Source organism: Macrobrachium rosenbergii, chromosome 30 (genome assembly GCF_040412425.1).
Source record: "Macrobrachium rosenbergii isolate ZJJX-2024 chromosome 30, ASM4041242v1, whole genome shotgun sequence".
Taxonomy (NCBI): Eukaryota; Metazoa; Arthropoda; class Malacostraca; order Decapoda; family Palaemonidae; genus Macrobrachium; species Macrobrachium rosenbergii.
In genome coordinates this window covers 17,905,235-17,912,734 of record NC_089770.1, presented here as the reverse complement: position 1 = coordinate 17,912,734, position 7,500 = coordinate 17,905,235, and the positions used below count along the sequence as shown (strand labels likewise).

General features: G+C 34.9%; 1 long non-coding RNA gene across 1 annotated transcript in view; it reads left to right on the top strand.

Annotated features, from left to right (window-relative positions):
• The window catches only part of LOC136855105 (uncharacterized), a 493,988-nt gene extending 491,817 nt beyond the window's left edge, over nucleotides 1–2,171 (top strand). Inside the window, exon 7 of the long non-coding RNA XR_010857899.1 lies at nucleotides 1,759–2,171. This is a non-coding gene — a long non-coding RNA (uncharacterized lncRNA). The remainder of the gene's footprint in view (nucleotides 1–1,758) is intronic.
• The last annotated feature ends 5,329 nt before the right edge of the window (nucleotides 2,172–7,500 follow it).

Genomic DNA, 7,500 nt, shown 5'->3' with positions numbered 1-7,500 from the left:
ATGAAATTATACTCCTGCGTCAAATTGCTTAGATTATACGTTTTAGGCAAAATGCTCATGTGGTTATCTTCTTAAACAAAGACGTTTAGGAAATTATACACCGTATGGAAATAAATTGATGAGAATAAGCTCTTTATGGGAATAAGTTTAAGAGATTATGATTTGTAAGTCAAAAGAACATTAGATTATAGTTTCCAGGTAAATTGTTTAATGATCTTGTGATTTTTTCGGAAGACTAATTTTCCATATTATACTTTAGACAAAATAAATTTAATATGGATTCTATATTTTTTTAAAAATAAAATTATGAGATTACAGTTATTAGACAAAAAATTTATGGTATTATATTTGTTGGGTACAAATTGAGATCATAATATCATTTGTAGACACAAGATTTATGAGAATATAGCTCCTTGGCAAACAAATTTCTGACATTACACTTTTGAGGAAAAAAAATGAACGATATACCTTTTACGGGAAAAAATAAGCGATATATACTTTTTGCGGAAAGGAAATAGCAAATTATACTGTTTTGGCTAAAAAATAATGGATGATACTTGCCAGGCAACTAAGTTATTAAGAGTATACTATTAAACTAAAAGAAGCTATGAAAATGTGCTCTTCGTAAAATATGTTGAAAGATTTTACTCTTGTTGATAAGATCATACTTTTAAACAATGAAGACTATGAGTTTAACACGGTAACCAAAATATTTATGAGATTTTAATTTAAACTGATTAAAGTAAACTTTTAAACTATCAAAGACTATGAAATTATTCTGTTGATCAAAACTTTTATCGAACTTTACTTTTCAGGCAAAAAAGTTGATAAAACTAACTGTTCTCATACGACAAATGTTGCGTATTAAATGCTTAATCAGTTGGCCACTCGCCCCGTATTTTGACCTTTTGCCCTGAGGTCAAATGATATCAGGTCATTTGAGTATAGTGACTCCTTGACCTTTCAGAACTCTCAAGTTCTAAATGTCATTGTACCCTGTCAGTCTCTGGATGTCACCTGTTCAGGTACTGACCAGACCCAGTATTTCTGACACTTATTTCTGACACCTACTGACCCAGAGACCTGTAAGGTAGAGAATGCGTTGCTGCCTATCATTCATTGCTAGTCACTCATCCGTGTGCTGATCATACCAAAGTTGCTACACTTCACTTGTCGAAAACCCAACAGTATAGTGACCTTGTTACTGATGCTGTATCAGTGTTAGGTAGAATGTTGTCCCAGGGTGTAGCAAGAGTCCCGCAGATGATTGCAGTTTAAAACTGAGAGGTCAGAAGAAACAAGATTTTCTTGTGAGGTTGAAATAATTTGTGTTAGAGTAAGACCGACAGACAGGTACACAGCCAGTCAGAAACACGCCATTAAAAAAAACTATAATCTTTACGTTTTGCGTACAGACCTTTAACAAAAAAACTTTGTCTTAATATAACTACAGTCTTCATGTCTTACACACACGCCGTTTAAAAACAAACTTAGCGTTTTAATATATTACTAAAGAATACGGTTATTTCCAGTATTGTTCGCTCAGATTTCATCTACCTTCATTACGCAGATTTTTCTTTAGTTAACCAACATTCTTTTTATTTTTCAAATCAATTCAAAATTTTACAGTTTCAATTGTCTGAGGTTTTTTCAAAGGGTATATGGTTCACCGTAGCAAGTTAACCATTATATTATTATTATAATAATTCCAAATGCTAAAGTCAGTGCATCTGTGCCTCATACCCTTTTCTTACCCAGAGCCGACTGCGTCAAGAAAAGGAAGGAGTATGGAGGAAAGAATAGACAGACCCACCTCTGGGAAGATGGAAAGTCATACGTAAGTGTTCAACTGTTCGCTTTTTTCTCTCTTTCTCTTTGTCTGCGAACAAAAATTATCCGATACAACTTCGTGATGGAATCGTCTTCTGAAAGTCAGTTATCTTGCCTTTTTTTTTGTAGGAAAGGATAGGTTGGGTATCGGCCTAAAATGGAAGCTCACTGTAGCCGTTCACTGTTATGTGTCTCCGCCATTAAATGTGCTGTTGGAGATTTCAGTTGTAGTTTTGTTTGTCGTTGTAATGCCAGTTAAGTTGATATGGATTTAAAGTAATCAGCTTGCTGACTTAGTGAAGTTCATTGTGAAAGACCTAGTAACATATACACATGCATGTACTGAGACATATATATATATATATATATATATATATATATATATATATATATATATATATATATATATATATTATATATATATATATATATTATATATATATATATATATATATATATATATATATATATATATATATATACAGTATATGTGTGTGTGTATTTATGTATATTTATATGTATATATGTGTGTATGTGTATATATGTATATAAATACAAATATGAAATATATATACATTAATATATTTGTGTGCATATATATACACATATTTATACATATATAAGTAAAACATACCTGTGTCAAATTTCCTAAAAAAAGAAAAACAGAGGCTGGCCCAAGAAATAACCCTCGATAATTTCCCACCCCCAAAAAAATGAAAGAAAAAAAGAGGGAAAGTGAAAAGCACACAGGAAAATATTTGCAAGATGAAGGGGAGGTGGGGAGGAAAAGGCACGAATATTATGAAAGAAACCGCGTTCATCATTTTCATGAAAAATGTACGCGAAATAAAAAGCATTTTTCCCTTTACCTTCGCTCTTATTTACATTTTTATATTCTTTGCTTGAACGTAAACGTTTGCATACAAAAGTAATAGGCAACCGAGTTAAGAGAGCAAATAAGGACTTATTTGCCCTCGTTGGGGAGAGAGAGAGAGAGAGGGAGAGAGAGAGAGCGATCGTAGCTTAGGTAGTTCATTACTTAAAAAGAAAAAAAGTTCTCAAACATTGGATATTTAAATTGCATATTGTAACTCGAACATGCAGTGAGAGAGAGAGAGAGAGAGAGAGAGAGAGAGAGAGAGAGAGAGAGAAATCATAGCTAGTTCATTACAAAAAAAGAAAAAATAGTTCTCAAACACTGGATATTCAAATTGCATATTGTAAATCTTGCAGGCACAGGCAGACCGACGGGGAATGCATAGTTAGACAACCAATCCTAAAAAAAAAACTCAAATACTGGATATTTAAATTGCATATTGTAACTCCTGAATGCACTCGGGGGTTGGGGGAAGGGGGTGGTGGGGGTTCTACCCCAGCAGGGAGATGAAAAGGATCTGGATGCTGCTCGTTGAGATGAGTTCATCTCGTCAACATTAAACAGCAGAATTAATTGAGAAAATATCGACTGCAAGTCTTGAATGCAGTCGGATTCTGTCGCCGAAGAACCACCAGAGAGTTATTATTATTATTATTATTATTATTATTATTATTATTATTATTATTATTATTATTATTATTATTATTATTATGCGTTACAAATGAAGAAACAGAGTTAAGAACTTTGATATATGAACACATTAAAATATTTATACAATATTCATGTAGATAATATCATTATGAATATCGACTCATGACTCTTACATGTATCGTTTTGTTATGATTAGCCTTAAGTAGTGATTGATACATAAAAATCGTATGAGTGATTCATGATTCATACATACCACCTACTTTATACAGCTAATGCTACTGCACCTAATAAGTTGTTTCAACAGGGACCGTTTCTTATATCCTCTTTTACCTTAGCCATATAAATTAGTGCGTGCTACTCGCTTTGTAGGCCATTACCTCCCCACAGTCTGATGAGGTAGGTGGTGTATTGTCACAGTACCAGAGGTATTCCATTCCTTTGACTGTATACTGTGTCCGGGAGTTATACCCCTTTCTGCGAGACGCCAGGTTATAATAGCTAATCAGTCAATTACTTCCATTACTGCATAACTGTGAATCGGTCGTATTGAAGTTTAAATGACTCCGGTTATTAAATCATTTTCTGGCTGTTGTTTTGTCTCGTGCAAATAATATAATATAATAATAATAATAATAATAATAATAATAATAATAATAATAAATTTTTTTACCCTAAATTTTTTCCACAAAAAATATCCAAGGCTTCAGTCGTTTCGAATACTTAATAGCCATTGATAAGTAATGATAATAAAAATGAGCAGAAGAAGATAAAGAAGAAATTGGAATAAACAGACTAGAATTCAGATGAATAATAAACATTAGAACGCACCAAAAAAAAAAAAAAAGAAAACTCCGCATGTAGCAACACTTATCAGTGACAGCCACAACCCTAATACATTAGTTTGGGAAAGAAAAGAAAAAAAAAAAAAAGGAGAAATCTGAAAAGGAAAAACCCTTGAAAGTCGGGAGACTAAGACAGAGCACAGGTGACATTTCGAAAGGAAAGCCTCCGTCGCTGCTCGCTGGCTCACGGGGGAAAAATAATGCTCGCTGGAACGCTGGTGGCCGCCAGGCCATCTGTCCTGCCAGACGTATGGTTGCGTTCTCTCTCACGAAATTGAAAATCCACAGGAAGGAGTAATTGGCTGGGAATTTATTGTTTTAGACATACCAGAATTGTTTGGAGGCCGAAACGCCCTCCGTTCCTTTTGTTTTCCTTTCGCGTAATTTATCTTATTATTTCTTGCCGTCTGTTTTTTTTTTCTTTTTACTTTATTTAATTCCGTGGAAGCTTGTTAAATGTGTAAAATTAATTACAGAATCTAATTAAGACTTCTTGGAAATTCCATTTGAACGACAAATATAAAAAAAGATTGAATTAAAGACGATCTATCAATGTGAAGCACCATTTAATTCTGAAAGGTTAATCCTTGACCTGCAAATCTAACAACAAAGCAAAAACAAAACAGAAAGAAAAACAAAGAAAGAAATCCATGTCCGACCCATTCCAATATTTGGGGGAATCATGTTTATATTTAGACAGTTTAGATAAACTTCAGCATTTGATTTCGGGACAAACCTTCCTCACAGACAGACAGACAGACAGACAGGCAGACTGACAGATGAAAGAAATTCCCTGAAAGTGCAGCATCAAAGAAAAGTAAATACAATTAAACGCGGCCACGTCGAAGAAGGTCAACACGAAGCTTTATAAGCTGGATGAAGAAAGGATGTTCTGGCCCCGAAAATTACTGCGTATCTTTCATGTGACCTTTTCAGAAGTTCTTTCACGCAGGCTTTTGTGACCCCATGATTAAGTTCACTTAAGCTTCTCTTCTTCAGTTAACTGTTAATTCTTCGTGCAGCCGTCGGGTTTTCTTCCTGTTCCACCTTTAAAGCCTTTGTCTTCATTTCATTCATTATCTGAATTTCTTTATCTTGTCCTACAACTCCAGCTTCCTCTTTTCACTGTCTTAGCGATAAATTGCCGAAAGTGCCCCAGAGCTTGGCTCGACAGCCTAAATCTCATAAATTAAGCAGTGTTGAAAAAATTCCAATATGAATTCAGTAAGTATCAACACAGAGTTCAAGAAAATCTCCTTCGTTCAGTGAAGCTCTGCTTGATTGAATCGAAGTCTGAATGCCTCTGTTTGGGACTGGTGGGTTGTCTATGGTAACGAAGGTTCACAAACGTTGGGCTGTTTCATAGCTTCTGTACCATAACCTCCCATAGGCTTGAGATTGCATTCCATTCTTCGAGGGTGCAGTGAAACGCAGTCCTTTAGGTATTGGTTTTAGTTACTTGCGTATGTTTCTCTTTATTTAGTTTTAGTTTTCTGTGAAAGAAAACTATTGTACCGGCTTTGTCTTTCCGTCGGCACTTTAATCTGTCCGCACTTTAATCTGTCCGCCTTCAGATCTTAAAAACTACCGAGGCTAGAGGGCTGCAAATTGTTGTGTTGATCATCCACCCTCCAATCATCAAACATATCAGATTGCAACCCTCTAGCCTCAGTAGTTTTTATTTAATTTAAGGTTAAAGTTAGCCATAATCATGCTTCTGGCAACGATATAGGATAGGCCACTATCGGGCCATGGTTAAAGTTTCAGGGGCCGCGACTCATACAGCATTATACCGAGACCACCGAAAGCTAGAAATGTTTTTGGTGGCCTTGATTATACTCTGTAGCGTCCGTGCAGAAAACTCGATTGCGCCGAAGAAACCTCGGCGCATTTTTTCATTTGTTTTATATGGTTGTAATACTGATTCGATAATTACATTGATGATCTTATTATATATAACTAGTTTTTTCTACTTTGATTCCTTTGCTTTCTCTCAAAGGCATTTTATCCCATAAATACCACCACTTTTGATGCTACTACTGATGATAATAAAAATAACAATGATAATAAAACAGAATGAGGTTGTAAGAACAACGTAATCTAAACGTATGACCTTTGACCCGTAATACAATTTTTGGAGATTCAGTAAGTCAAAAAGAGAAATCCTGAATAAATCAGCAAAAATCTGTTTGCTTCCAAACTGAAGTCACTTTAGTGCAACCGTACTTTGCTTCTTATTCCATTCTTTATTCAATTTTTTTGAGGGGTAGGGTCGGGGCTTTTGTTTCAAACAGCTTCTGGATCGCATGCGCCTCCTACGACACTCGTCCTCGTTGTGTACTGCAGGGTTCGTAGTGTCATCAATGCTGTGTAAGAGAAGTCAAAAAGTTGTGAAGTCCTACAAACTGGTCAGTTCCAGAATGTGGAATAATCTGATGGTTTTGTAAATATTACTTTGTACAGTTCTCTTGGTCGTTTTAATTAATTAATTTATTTATTTATTAATTTATTTGCCTATTTTTCACTTATTTATTTATTTATTTATCTATTTACTTATGTATTTAGTTTATTTATTTATTTTTGATTTATTTTATTTTTTATTTATTTATTAATTAATTTATTTAGTAAGTTAATTTATGTATTTATTTATATACGAATTGAATATTTTATTTATTACTTTCTTATATTTCTTCATTTATTTACTTATTTATTTCTTAGTGTATACCATTCACTCTCAGAAGTGAAGGTCCCGGACTTCAGTTACCCATAACTACTTTTTTCTTGACCACTTTTTCCTCAACCGTAAGGAAAAGCACAGAGAGAGAGAGAGAGAGAGAGAGAGAGAGAGAGAGAGAGAGAGAGAGAGGAGAGAGAGAGAAGGGTAAACGTTTTTAGCCGAGGTTGCGGTATGCAAGCATAGGGTCACAGAAAGCAGACAAGGAGAGAAAAATTAGCCGATCCCTTAAAGGCTTTCCAATCTCGTTCGAGGAGAATCAAACTTTCTTTTTATAAAAGAAACATGGAATCGAATCCCGCTTTTTCTGTTCCCTCCTCTGTGATGGAAATGGGCCCGAGAAGTCATTTCGTCCCTTTCTCGATCGTGAGAAATGGGATTGACGTTCCAGGGTTGAATCGCGCCGGAGGAATTGTCGATCAAAGGTTGTCGCGAGAGGATTGAATTTCTCTCTCTCTCTCTCTCTCTCTCTCTCTCTCTCTCTCTCTCTCTCTCTCTCCCCAAGGTAGACTTTTGATTGAGAAAAGCCAGACAACGGAAGGATTTATAGGTGAAGATCAGTGTGG